The 14,292-nt window shown below is 50.7% G+C and overlaps 1 protein-coding gene across 2 annotated transcripts in view; it reads right to left on the bottom strand.

Annotated features, from left to right (window-relative positions):
* The window catches only part of LOC135175337 (galactosylgalactosylxylosylprotein 3-beta-glucuronosyltransferase 1-like), a 46,418-nt gene extending 33,383 nt beyond the window's left edge, over positions 1-13,035 (bottom strand). The window contains exon 1 of one of the 2 annotated variants that reach the window (XM_064143339.1): positions 12,831-13,035. The gene's annotated coding sequence lies outside the window, so the exon portion shown is untranslated. The remainder of the gene's footprint in view (positions 1-12,830) is intronic. The other variant, XM_064143337.1, reaches the window with a different exon arrangement.
* Positions 13,036-14,292: the final 1,257 nt, after the last annotated feature.

The raw sequence follows: 14,292 nt of genomic DNA, 5'->3' as shown, positions 1-14,292 counted from the left end.
GGAACATGTCCAGAGAAGGGCAACGAAGCTGGTGAGGGGCCTGAAGCACAGCCCCGTGAGGAGAGGCTGAGGGAGCTGGGGGTGTTTAGGCAGGAGAAGAGGAGGCTCAGGGGTGACCTCATTGCTGTCTACAACTACCTGAAGGGAGGCTGTAGCCAGGGTTGGTCTCTTCTGCCAGGCACCCTGCAAGAGAACAAGGGGACAGAGTCTCAAGTTGTGGTGGGGGAGGTCTAGGCTGGATGTTAGGAGGAAGTTGTTGGCAGAGAGAGTGATTGGCATTGGAATGGGCTGCCCAGGGAGGTGGTGGAGTCACCATCCCTGGAGGTGTTGAAGCAAAGCCTGGCTGAGGCACTTAGTGCCATGGTCTAGTTGACTGGATAGGGCTGGGTGCTAGACTGGACTGGATGATCTTGGAGGTTGATTCTATTCTTCTATGATTCTTTCAGTAAAGATTTTTTTCCTAATATCCAGTCTAAACCTCCCCTGGCACAACTTGAGGCTGTTTGCTCTCTTCTTGTTACTTGATGCTACAGAGAACAGACCAACACTCAAATTTGGCAGGGTGTTTTTCATGAGTGGCCACTCCATGGAGTAGTCCAGAATGGATGCTGGCTGGCACTGATGAGTTGCCACATCAGACAGGCCTTGGTTAAATGAGGAGTGGAAAGAGGAGACCACTTTGGTCTCCTTAATGGACATTTTTGCTGTTGCAGCTCCCTGACCTGTGTGAAATACGCTCATTCTGTAACTAGTTGATATGGTCTAAAATGATTTCTTCCTACAAATAAATCATCAGCGCTCATTAGATTTGCCACTTGCTATGCAACATCCAAGTGCCATGCAGACACTTTTAAAAACAAATGGAGAATGGAGAAGTAAAGTGGCACCTAGAGAATTGTCTCTTTCAATTGATATATGTTATGGTCCACTGCTTGATTTGTACCTTAAATGCCACAACTGATTTGTGTAGCTTGGAGTCGGTTAAAAGAAACACCAGAATGAAAATCAGAGAGTCAGAGGACTGCAGTGTTTATTCTCCTGCCCTCTGCACATGAAATGAAAATGGAGGGAGGAAGTGAAGGAAAGAAGGAGTAGGAAAATGACAGCCAATGTCCTGCTACGATTGTCATAGAATCATAGAATCATAAAGACTGGTATAGACCTCAAAGACCACCAAGCCCAACTGTCAATCCAACACCACTGTGCCCACTTAATCGTGTCCCAGAGTGCTGTGTCTGCATGGTTTTTGAACATCTCCATGGATGGTGACTCCACCACCCCCTGGGCAGCAAGGGATGACCCAATCTCTCCCTTACGGATGCAAAACATTAAATAAATCCATCTTTAATATATGGTAGACCAGGATAACATCCAAATGAGCATTGAGAGTGAAGCTTGCAGGCTGTTCCAGCAGATGATTCTGAGAGCGAAGGCTGCTGTGGTGGTAAGCAGATACAGCCTATCTGCAGGCTGAGGCAGAACACAGTTCACATTGTGAGCACATAGCCAAAGGTACAGGTACAAAAGCAACAGCTTCTGGAGCCTTGAGCTGCACTGTTTGTGGATTGTGGCTGCAACCACATAAATTGAAGAGCCAGTGCTGACCTTCAAGTCACAAACCATAAATCATAGGTGTGCCTGCAGGGAAGCACCCAAAGAATCATTGCATAAAAGAGTAGATTCAGGGAGAGCAGTGGATGTAGTCTACCTTGACCTTAGCAAGGCCTTTGACACTGTCAATAAAAGTGTCCAAGCAAAGCCTGGATGAGGCCCTTAGTACCATGGTTTGGTTGATTGGACAGCGCAGGGTGCTAGGTTGGACTGGATCTTGGAGGTCTCTACCAGCCTGGCTGATTCTATGATTCTATGATTTGTGGAGGTCAGAAAGCCAGATGAAGCATTCCCAGCTTCCAATGTGCAAACTACTTCCATACCAGCTCTGCAAAAAGTACTCCTGAAGGTCGAGCAACAGTTTGCAGGGAAACCAATTGGGAAAATATGCTAAAACCTCTTGGGGAGGAAGATGGAAGAAACTTCCTACTTCTGCTGCTGTAACTAATTTCCAGGCCCTTTGTGTTTGTCCTGATGCTCAGGTCAGGACTTAAAGAATCACAGAATCAACCAGGTTGGAAGAGAGCTCCAAGCTCAGCCAGTCCAACCTAGCACCCAGCCCTGGCCAAGCAACTAGACCATGGCACTAAGTGCCTCAGCCAGGCTTTGCTTCAACACCTCCAGGGATGGCAACTCCACCACCTCCCTGGGCAGCCCATTCCAATGCCAATCACTCTCTCTGCCAACAACTTCCTCCTAACATCCAGCCTAGACCTCCCCTGGCACAACTTGAGACTGTGTGCCCTTGTTCTGTTGCTGCTTGCCTGGCAGAAGAGACCAACCCCACCTGGCCACAGCCTCCCTTCAGGTAGTTGTAGACAGCAATGAGGTCATCCCTGAGCCTCCTCTTCTCCTGCCTAAACACTCCCAGCTCCCTCAGCCTCTCCTCACAGGGCTGTGCTCCAGGCCCCTCATCAGCTTTGCTGCCCTTCTCTGGACACATTCCAGTATCTCAACATCTCTCTTGAATTGAGGAGCCCAGAACTGGACATAGGACTCAAGGTGTGGCCTGACCAGTGCTGAGTACAGAGGAAAACCAACCTCCCTTGTCCTACTGGCCACACTGTTCCTGATCCAGACCAGGATGCCATTGGCTCTCTTGGCCACCTGGGCACACTGCTGGCTCATCTTCAGCTATTGTCTACCAGTATCCCCAGGTCCCTCTCTGCCTGGCTGCTCTCCAGCCACTCTGTCCCCAGCCTGTGGTGCTGCTTGGGGTCGTTGTGACTAAAATTGTAGAACCCTGCACTTGGCCTCATTAAATCTCATCCCATTGGTCTCTGCCCACCCTTCCAGACTCATGCTGGGGTTGGGAGACAAATAATTCAAATTTTATCTGCCTGATAAGTGCAATGCTAAAGGGAGTACAAAAGAGCAGAAGTCATGCCTGTAACTATTATTCACCAGTATTTAACAGATACAGACTGTTTGACTTCCAGGGTGCTACAATCCAAAAGTTGCTTGGCTTGCTTAGAATCATAGAATCAGTCAGGGTTGGAAGGGACCACAAGGATCACCTAGTTCCAACCCCCCTGCCATGCCCAGGGACACCCTACCCTAGAGCAGGCTGCCCACAGCCTCATCCAGCCTGGCCTTAAACACCCCCAGGGATGGGGCCTTAGCCACCTCCTTGGGCAACCCACTCCAGGCTCTCAACACTCTCATACTGAACAACTTCCTCTTCACCTCCAGTCTGAACCTTCCCATCTCCAGTTTTGCTCCAACTTGTTGATGATGCCTTGTAACTGCTGAATGGGAGCAGGTGTTGAGAGGAGAGCCACAAAGGTCATTTGCAGCACCACCAGAAGAGGCTACTAGGTGGGATGAAGCATGCAGTGGCTAATGTGATGGGGAGTGCAAGTGGAGAGACTGGATACAATACTTGAACACTACTGGGTTTGTTCTCAAGAGGATGACAAAAGAAGCGAGTGCCATGAATGAAAGCCCTTGGAAGTGGTAAGAGCAATTTTTTAATCATCCTTTCCCAAAGAATAATTTGGGGTAGACTATATATACCCACAAAAGTTGTCATAGCATTGGGAGCTCAGCAGTGGTGACTGGATCTTAACAACGTCCTTAGTAGTGTCCTCCTAAGAGATTTATGTCTTCATTAATGCTCCAAGACTCCTAACATAGAAGCTAGAAACAGCACTCCTTCTGTAAGGAAGGCTTCTGTTATCATTTCAAACATGCTGCCAAGTGCTCTAAGTTTGAGGAAAACACAAAAAAGCATGGGATTTGCTAGCCAGAACTGGGGGAAAATGCTGGGATTACTGGAGGAGCTATGGAGAAGCCTATGTGCTGCTACAGTGCAAGAGGTGCTGATATCCCATGATAGAGCAGAGATGCGTGAGTGAAGGCAGAGCAGGAGGCTGGGCTGGAGAGGACACCTGAAATATCTAGATGTTGACAAAAAAAGAGGATGCAAGAAGTTGATTGGAGTAGGATGGAAGAGTCAGTTCTAAGGGGAAATAAAAATGATGGAGTGGGGGAGAAATGGTGGCCAGGCTGAGATCTGCAACTTGATAGCACTTGCCAAAATGCAAATAATTTCTCCTTTCTAAAGGTCTTCCAGGAGATGTCTCAGCTACCTGGAGTTAGTGGTTAGTGCCCTTACCTTCTTTCCTATTGCTCCACAGAGATGAAGAGCTGGCATCAGTTCTGGGCTCCTCAATTCAAGAGAGATGTTGAGATACTGGAACGTGTCCAGAGAAGGGCAACAAAGTTGGTGAGGGGCCTGGAGCACAGCCCTGTGAGGAGAGGCTGAGGGAGCTGGGGGTGTTTAGGCAGGAGAAGAGGAGGCTCAGGGGTGACCTCATTGCTGTCTACAACTACCTGAAGGGAAGCTGTGGCCAGGTGGGGTTGGTCTCTTCTCCCAGGCAAGCAGCAAGAGAACAAGGGGACACAGACTCAAGTTGTGCCAGATGAGGTCTAGGCTGGATGTTAGGAGGAAGTTGTTGTCAGAGAGAGTGATTGGCATTGGAATGGGCTGCCCAGGGAGGTGGTGGAGTTGCTGTCCCTGGAGGTGTTGAAGCAAAGCCTGGCTGAGGGACTTAGTGCCATGGTCTAGTTGACTGGCTAGGGCTGGGTGCTAGACTGGACTGGATGATCTTGGAGGTCTCTTCCAACCTGGTTGATTGTATGATTGTATGATTCTATGCATGTCTGAGGGAGGAAAGAATCTTACTGTGGACCCTGGAGCAGTAAATTTTTTTGGCTTGCCTCTGACTGCCCAGCCCAGCTCTGAGCTATGACTTGGCCAGGCTTGCATTTGAGTTCAGCAGAGTCTGCCTGTGAGCTTTGTAGAGGTTCACAGGGATAATCAGGATTTGGTTTCTGTTTGCTTGCTAATTTGAGCCCCTGCTGTGAGACTTGGAGGTTTCTGAGGATTTGATATTAGCTTTAATAATTAAAAAAAGTATTTCAATGCTTAGTGAAGAAGATGCATGACCTATCATTAAAGCCGCTTAGCAACAGGGCTCATTAAGGCATGTATTAGCACAGAAAGATACCCTTGCCCCAGCGTCCTCTTGGAATGACTATCCACTCATCTAAACAAGATGAAGGTCTTTACTGGCCTCCTCTGAGGCCAGAGGATAAAGCACTCAGCTGTGAAACAAGATTTCTTGGTTCTGTCTCTGGCTTTTGACTATGCAGTAGGTATGGATCTGAGCATCTCATTTCACCTGCTTCAGTGCCTCAGTTCCCCCACAGGTAAGATAAGCACAACAATGTATAAACACTCTGGGGAAATGACTTTCAAGTGCCTAAGCTCATTAGAGAAAAAAAAACAAACACAAACAACCCTTACAGTGAATAAAAAGTGTCTGAGCCCCTTGACAGTAGCTTATGCTAACCACACACTTCCCATTGCCTTCTCAACTATCTCCCCTACAGTTAGCTAGTTGTAGGGGAGGAAGAAGATCTTCTAGCCCTGTATCTCCAGCTGGTAGCCAAGTAGAGGTGTTAAAATCTTACTATCCAGCTCGAAAGGATTGATTTAAGGCAAAGCTTGGTAAAGTATTTCTTATTGCCCTTCAAGGGGAAAGAGGATCTGCCAGTTCTGGGGCAGGATCTAATTCTGCTCTATATCACAGTGATACTCCAGGTGTTCTATTCAGAGTCATTCCCTGAGTCTCTTGGGTAGTACCACTCTCCTCATGAGGAGAAGCTGAAACAGGGTGGAGGAAGCAGGTATAAAAGGAGACATTTTGGTCCACAGTGTAGGAGCCGAAGTGTTCCTGGTTCTTGGGATCACATGCAAAACGCTGAACTTCACACTGGAATGGACAAGCCTGGGGTGGACCTTAGTGTAGGGTGGGCATAAAGGAAGCATAGATGAAAGGAAGGTGAAGGAAGAAAAATGTATGTGGGTGTGACTGAAAGTGGTTCCTGACAAAAAAAGAGGGAACAGGAGAAAATATGTGGTTAATGGGAATGAAAGGGCAGGAGAAAGGAGGAGGAGGGAGCAGGTGACCAAGTGGGACAGCAAGCAGGAGGCTTGGTCAAAGCCTCCTGAGTGCTGTCTGAAGTGATTGCCTATTAGTGAGACAGGAAGCAGGAGGCATGGTCAAAGCATCTGGGTGCTCTCTGAAGAAATTGCCTATTTTGTTTCTGCCTTTTCTTTTTTTTTTTTGTATGTGATCTTGCCTTAAAATGGCAGGAATGTGGCAGCACAGCACTGGCGCTCTGATTTATTAATTCCATCCCGTCCCACCAGCCCATAAAACAAAAGCATCTGTGTTTGCTCAAAAGGAGCACATGAAGGGCCTCATTCACGTCAGAGGTGGAGAGGGAAGCTGGCAGATACAGGGAAGTCATCGGTGCCTCCTTCCTTTTCACCTTTGTGTGGATCTGGGCTCGGAGGTGGGGAGCGGGGGGAAGGGCTGTGAGAGAGAAAGGCCCAGAGGATGGAGTATAAGGAGGGAGAAAGTTAAGATCATGCTGGTGACATGTGCAGGAGAAAGTGGAGGGGAGAACTCAGTGAATGTACTAGGCTGGGTCACCTAGAATCATAGAATCATAGAATCAGTCAGGGTTGGAAGGGACCACAAGGATCATCTAGTCCCAACCCCCCTGACATGCCCAGGGACACCCTCCCCTAGAGCAGGCTGCCCACAGCCTCATTCAGCCTGGCCTTAAGCACCTCCAGGGATGGGGCCTCGACCACCTCCCTGGACAACCCATTCCAGGCTCTTGCTGCTCTCATGCTGAACAACTTCCTACTCACCTCCAGTCTCAATCTCCCCACCTCCAGCTTCACTCCATTCCTCCTAGTCCTGGCACTACTTGACCAGTGAGGAAGGCTTCCAGTAGGGAAGCTCCCCCCCAGCCAGTGCAAAGAGGACAAGATCCATTGCTGTCACTTAGGCTTGCCCAGCACTCATCTCTGAGGTGGCACTTCATGCAGTTTTGCCCCCCTGAATGGCAGTCCTATTGCTGTGGTCACAGGCAGGGTTCTCATGAAGCGCAGCACTGTTGCTTCAGTCACAGACATGAGTGAAGCATGACCATAATAACAAAGTAGGTCTACAAGCCATAGATGAGCTGTAGGGGAAATTACCTCTTGCAGCTATTTGTTAGAATACTTTCAGACTGAGGAAGGATCAGAGTGAGGTGAATATTAACTATCCTAGTTTAATGACTGGGGCATGAAGCAACTTCTCCTTCTGTCAGGCAAGGATGAAATGTGCTGTTTCTAGCAAGAGCCACCACGAGATTTTTCTTGGACACAGAGAGGATCTTGCTAACACCACATCTCTACCCCCACTCTTAGAGGCAGTGCCTTTAGGTATCAGACTGCCCTGCCTTGCCATACGAGGAGCTTCACCTCACGGGGAGCAAGCTACTGCTGCCTGCCTGGTCCTTGCTTTTTCCCCTCCAAGTTCTCCTACACAAGGACTGCTGAAAAGCAATCCTGCTTTGCTAGCAAAACGCGGTTCCCATGTGCCCTGTACTCCCACACGCAAACCCACTGTGAACTTGCAGAATGAGACAACAGTGCTGCTCTAAAATCTTTTATCCGGAGCTGGGATTGTCTGATTGCTAACTCTGTTCAGCTCCAAGTGCTCCCAGCACTTTGCTTGGCTGGAGGCTGGCTGTACTGGGAAAAAAAAATGCCCTTGCTTTCATTGCCAAGGGGCAATATCCAAAGAACAGGGCAATACCATTTTCTTTTGTGATGCAGCATTATTCATAAGCCAGCACCAGACTCAGATGCCAGGATGCTGGCGTTCTCTTAAAATCCACAGCACAAGCAGGGGGAAGCAGCAGCATAAGCACCACTGGATCAGCTCAGATTTCACCAGAACTTAACCTGAACCTGCTCTGTCTGAAAAGAATCAAACCTAGGAGAGCTAAGTGTCATCACACGGTCTGGAGAACACTTCTATTTTGCTTCTGCATGGAAATGAAATGACTGCCCAGTGATCCTCATTGGAAGATGTCTGTCTCCTTTTGTCCTTTGTCTCTTACGCTCGTCAGTGTTGTGGGTTTTGGATGGTGTAAGAAATCATGTGCTAGACAACTGTAAGAGGTTGAATCCTGAAGATTTAGAGCTATTTCAGATCAACTGTCCTGTCCAGTGATGAATGGTCTATTATCCATCAAAATGTCTCCCCTTTTCCTGAATCCCACACTCTAAGCAACGGCAGCATCTTGTAGCAGCGAGTTCCATATGTCACTAGGCACAGCATGGGAAAATACTTTTATCATCAAATTACTACCTTTCACATTTTCCAGCATGAAATCCAGTTCCTCTACCAAGAAAACCCATGCAGAGAAGCATTCATTTCCCTCCTTCTACATCGCTGATCGCTTTGTTTTTCACCCAGATGTCCCTCTCTCCCCCTCCACCCCCCGTTTATCTGCCTGAGCTAACTAGCCCGGTATGAAGGAATCTCTCTGTGTGCCTCAGGCATTAGTGGGATTTACCTGCTCAGAGGAGGAACGAACGACAAACACAATCTAAAGGTCCCTGTACTGGAGCTATGGGCCCGAGTTCTGTGTCACAGCCCTGGGAAGCTGCGTCTCTTGAGGAAACTTAGCTCACATTTTATAAACCTGAGGAATATGCAGAGCAGAGTGTTTGTATCTTGGGGAGAAGGAGCTCAGGCAGTCCCTCATGCTGCGCAGTGGAGGAAGCCAACAAGGTAGTTGATTGAACACTTGGGAATGCTGGCAAAGTAGATAAATTTGAGCTCTTAAGCAAAGACCTTTGGGAGCACTAATGTCACATGAGAGTGAGCTAGAAGAGACTTCGAGCTCTTAATTATGAGCCTGCACAGCTTCAAGCTGCGTGAAAGGATAAGGAACCAAGTGTTCATAAAGGTACTGACTACTGGTCTGGGTGCAGTTTGGACACATACCCCAGCCTAAAAGAATCAGCAGGGTCTGAGCAGTGTCCCTTTCAAAGGGCTGGCTCTAGGCAGTCATCTACACCAAAGAGGGGGTTGCAGGTAGCCACAGGGCTCATACATGTGCTCTGTTGATTAGGCTGTTGTGGTATGGGTAGGTTTTAAATGTCAGTCCTGTTAATCTGAGCTGCTTCCCAGCGAGTGCTTCTCAAGAGAGGCAGGAGCCTTGCCTGGGAGACAGATGATGTGGGGCTGTCTCAGCTGTGCTACTCTCATCTGCAGTGTCTCCCTTGTAAAGTGGGGGGGTAGTGATTCTGGCAAACAGCTCCGTATGTGGGCAGGGAGTGCTCTAAATCACGTATGTGGAGTACTTTGAGATCTCAGGATGGGAAGCAGAGCAGACGTGCATAATGCTTTATGATTAGAGAGGAAGGCCAGGAGCAAAAAGGACAGAGTGAATCCGGACTTCTTCAGGGCTCTGCAGGTGCATGGGACCTGGCTTCCAGTCTGGCTTATTACCACCATTTTAGGCTTCTTCTTTTATTAGGAACAATTAAATACAAGGAGGAAGAGGACAGATATATCATCTTCCCTGCGTACGTCCTGCAGAACAACTGCAGAGGTTTCCCAGAGCAATTTTGCATGCTCAGTAAAGGGTGTCTTTACAGACTATCAAATATCTCATCCCTCATAGGCGTATATACAAAGGCTTGCAGCGTACCTCAGGAGATCTCTTTATTGCTCCCAATTATTGGGAATAGGAAAGACAACTGAAAGTGCTGACGAGGAGGCCTTTAAAAAATGCTCTGGAAGGTGTTGAGGTGGGTCCTCTCAGCTGGGACAGCAATATTCATAGAATCATAGAATCAACCAGCTTGGAAGAGACCCCCAAGATCATCCAGTCCAACCTAGCACCCAGCCCTGGCCAAGCAACTAGACCATGGCACTAAGTGCCTCAGCCAGGCTTTGCTTCAACACCTCCAGGGACAGCAGCTCCACCACCTCCCTGGGCAGCCCATTCCAATGCCAATCACTCTCTCTGCCAACAAATTCCTCCTAACATCCAGCCTAGACCTCCCCCGGCACAACTTGAGACTGTGTCCCCTTGTTCTGTTGCTGGTTGCCTGGCAGAAGAGACCAACCCCACCTGGCTACAGCCTCCCTTCAGGCAGTTTTAGACAGCAATTATTGCCTCCCAAGACACTGATGGCAATCTGGGTGACTGTGCTTGCAGAATCAGCCCTTCAAGGGAGAGAGGCAGTGAGAAACAAGGGAGCATGCAAAGCAGTGCTACTGGCAGGTGATTCTTGTGGTGAAGAGGGGAGGAAAACCATAGGTGGATATGACTGGAGGGAATCCACTCCAGGCTCTTGCCATCAAGCTGCCTGCTAGGTGTGACTTTGCTCTCAGACACTAAGGACATCTCCTGGTCTGCCACTGAAGCAGAGGTAGGTTCCCTGCCAGAAAACACCTCTACTGATGCTTCACAGGCAAGAAGAAAAGATGCTGGGTACACAGGAATGACAGCCTTCAGCTGTCAAGTACTGCCTTGGACACTCTGCAGGGAAGATACCATTAGATGACACAAATGCTGGTCACAAAGACATTCCCATATCACATGGAAGAAAGAAAGAATGGTAAAGAATGTGAATTTAAGGGCTGCACAATTTGGAAGTCTATTCTGTGTTGCATACATTTAGCTGCTGTATAGCTTTGTACAGCTCCCTAGGCAACAGCCTTCCCAAATGACACCACAACAAAGCCCCAAGGTGTGGGAGCCTTGCTGCTTAATAATCTTTGCCATGGGAGCAAGTGTTCTCAGCCCAGCTGCTGAGTGTCTGGTGAGCATCTTGTGAATCAGGCTGAAGCCCTTTGCTGCAAAGGTGTCCACATCTCAGCCACGATCCATCAGCTGATTGCATTGCTTTGGGATTATGAAGTTGCAAATGGTTTATCAATCACTGATGTTATTATTATTGTTATTATTATTATTGCTACACTGAAAATGTCAAGGAAGCCACAAGCTTTAATTTGATCTTGCTCAGTTCCCAAAGTACCCGATACAACGTGTCAGCTGCTCAGCATCTACCCCTGTACATCATCTGCCCTGCGGAGCCTCAACTCGGCACAGTGTGAAGTGCCTTGAATGCAGATAATGAAGTTGTTCCAGGAAAGGAGAAAAGTGAGGAGTCACTGCCACCAGCCTCCTGGCCTTGCACTGGCCCAGCACAGTCAGACCTCAGCAACCTGTGTCCCAGGTGTGCCTACTCCAGGAAGCCATGAAGCAGGCATTGACCAAAAGCAATCTCAGCCCCTGTGTACTGCTTGAAGGCATACAGAGAAGGGGCTTGGCAGCATGCACAGCTGCAAACAGATGTCTTGCAGTCTGTCACACGCAGCTCTGCCAGTGAACCCCTCCTGCCTTGTAACCCTCTCTATAAACCTGAGACTGATCTCCCCATCATCTACCAAGGTGTCTCATTTTGAAGCAAGGATGGCCTGCCTTCTGTGAGCATCCCATCCTGCTTGCTTCTGTGCACCTGCCTCCCATCTCACTCTGTGGCCCCTGTTCCTTGCCCTACCCGAGGCTGTTTGCTCACCTAGGGATGCATGGCACAAACCTCGACAGCTTTTCCCCCCTGTTTCACCAGATGTGGTTTAAGCCTGAGCAAAGGTGGGCACTCAGACTCACATGTGAAGCTACTTATTCCCTGCTACGCTCTCTGTGTTCATGCTTTCCACCAGGAAGCTTTGACCGGATCTAGGGCGGGCGCTGAGGGCACCTGCAGAAGCTGAACCTCTGGTAGGTTCACTCTCTGAGCAGTGCAGGCTTGAAGCTGCCAGCCGGGCATGTGTTGCTTGCCGTTACTGCTCTGCTGAGGGATGCTTAGCGCTGCCCCACTGATCCTGACATCCTGTCTCCCAAGCATGCACAGAAACGGCCCCTTGGCAGGTTTTCCCGAGGAGGTATTGAGGAACCAGCTGCTTCCCTGGATGTGTTATCAGGCGAGTCAGACTAGAAGGTCTCCAGAGGTGTCTTCTAACCCTTACTATTGTGGGATTCTCTCCACATTTTCAGCACCTGGGGCAGAGGAGAGGGGTGGGTGTTCTTTCTCTCACAGCACTAGCTGCTGAAGCCTACTCCTCCTCCTCTCCTGGCCCGGGGCTGGATGGGTGAGTGGCAGCAAGACAACAAATAAAAGTACTTTTCAACTCACCTAGGAACGACCTCCCTAACTAAACTCTGCTCCAGAAAGCACATCAAGTGCATCCCTCAGACACTCTTGTGCCAGGCAGGAGTGAAAAGGGGTTGAGACCTTCCCAGATCCACCTCTGCAGAGCTCCTCACGGGGATGCCTGCTCGGGGTTGATTCCCACCGGGGCAGCGTGTGCCTGCACACAAACCCGGTCACCCCTCTGTGCTTCCCAGGATCTGTCACAAAGACACACTATAAAACGAGTCTGGGGTGCCCGGGACCCGCGTTCTGCTAACCCGGCTGGGGGCAGCGGCAGCGTTGGGTGGACAGACACCAGGGGCTATCTCCCCACAGCTGGAAAATTCCAGTCTGGGAGTGGGATGTTTCACCTCTGGAAGATCCCCGGGCCGGGTTGGTCGGGATGTTGGGGTTCAAGGACAGGGGCTCCCCGTGAAGCGCCAGGGCACTGAGCACAGATGAAGTTTGGGGCAATGGGGCTGACGGTGGTGGGGCAGAGTACCCCTTCCAGCGCTCAGCACCGGGCACCTCGGGGGGACCACAAGGTCACCCCTGCATCCCCGACGCTCCCCCCACCCCCCAGAGAAACAACCAACCAAACAACGAACCCAAACCCTAGCAGCCCAGCACCGGGGGAACTCCCGCTTACCTGGCGAGATGCGCCGGTCAGGGCGGAGATGCTGGGGCACCGACCACGGGGCTGCACCGCACTGGGGGCTGCTGGGGGAGCATCGGGCGGAGGTGTGTCCTCACCGCCGCGCTGGGACCGGCACCAGGAACGGCCCCGGGACCGGCCCGTTCGTACTACCGGCGGATGTCGGCGGCCGCCTTCAGACAGCGCCAGCGATGCGGTTACGCGCGGCGCGGAGCCGATTTAAGGCCACCCTTGTGCCAGGGGTGGGGGGAGCGCCGAAGGCTGGCTTCTGCGCGCCACGCATCCCGCGGGGCCACCTTAAAGCGGGGAATGAGCGAGAGCGGAGCCGGCGAGAAGCGAAGCGGAGGGTGGGGAACCAGGGGCAGCGAAGGGGAGCGGAGCCCGGCCCGGCACTGCCGCCCGGCTGCCCGCGCCGCCCCGAACACCGGGAGCGCCCAGCCGCTCAGCTGGGCTTTCCTCCCTTTCCCTGGGAAATGGAGGCTTGCCCGGCTCCAGGAGGGGCTGGGGTTCGTTTTGCTTCTCTCGGGGAGGTCGTTTATTTGGTAAGTGGGTACCGGTTTGATTTCTCGCTCCCCATCTAGGCTGCTCCAGGAAGGAGTCACCTGCCAAAGGTAGAGACGGTGAGGGCTGAGGAACGATGAGGCGATCCATCGATGGGCACAGTCCAACGTCGGGGGCCGCGGTGCTTCTGGGTGTTGATTTTACAGTCATGGAATGGTAGGGGTTGGAAGCGACCTCTGGAGATGATCTAGTCCAACCCCCCTGCTAGAGCAGCATCACCTATAGTAAATCACACAGGAACGTGCCCAGAGGAGACTCCACAACCTCTCTGTGTAGCATGGTCCAGTGCTCTGGCACCTGCAAAGTGAACAAGTGTTTCATAGAATCGTAGAATCCACCAGATTGGAAGAGACCTCCAACATCATCCAGTCCAACCTAGCACCCAGCCCTGGCCAAGCAACTAGACCATGGCACTAAGTCCCTCAGCCAGGCTTTGCTTGAACACCTCCAGGGACAGCAACTCCACCACCTCCCTGGGCAGCCCATTCCAATGCCAATCACTCTCTCTGCCAACAACTTCCTCCTAACATCCATCCCAGACCTCCCCTGGCACAACTTGAGACTGTGTCCCCTTGTTCTGTTGCTGGATGCCTGACAGAAGAGACCAACCCCCACCTGGCTACAGCCTCCCTTCAGGTAGTTGTAGACAGCAATGAGGACACCCCTGAGCCTCCTCTTCTGCAAGCTGCACACCCCCAGCTCCCTCAGCCTCTCCTCACAGGGCTGTGTTCCAGGCCCCTCATCAGCTTCATTGCCCCCCTCTGGACACGTTCCAGTATCTCAACATCTCTCTTGAACTGGACACAGGACTCAAGGTGTGGCCTGACCAGTGCTGAGTACAGGGCAGAATAACCTCCTTTGTCCTACTGGCCACACTGTTCCTGATGCAGACCAG

This window comes from Pogoniulus pusillus, chromosome 5 (assembly GCF_015220805.1).
Source record: "Pogoniulus pusillus isolate bPogPus1 chromosome 5, bPogPus1.pri, whole genome shotgun sequence".
NCBI lineage: Eukaryota > Metazoa > Chordata > Aves > Piciformes > Lybiidae > Pogoniulus > Pogoniulus pusillus.
This window is presented reverse-complemented; position numbering and strand designations above follow the sequence as displayed.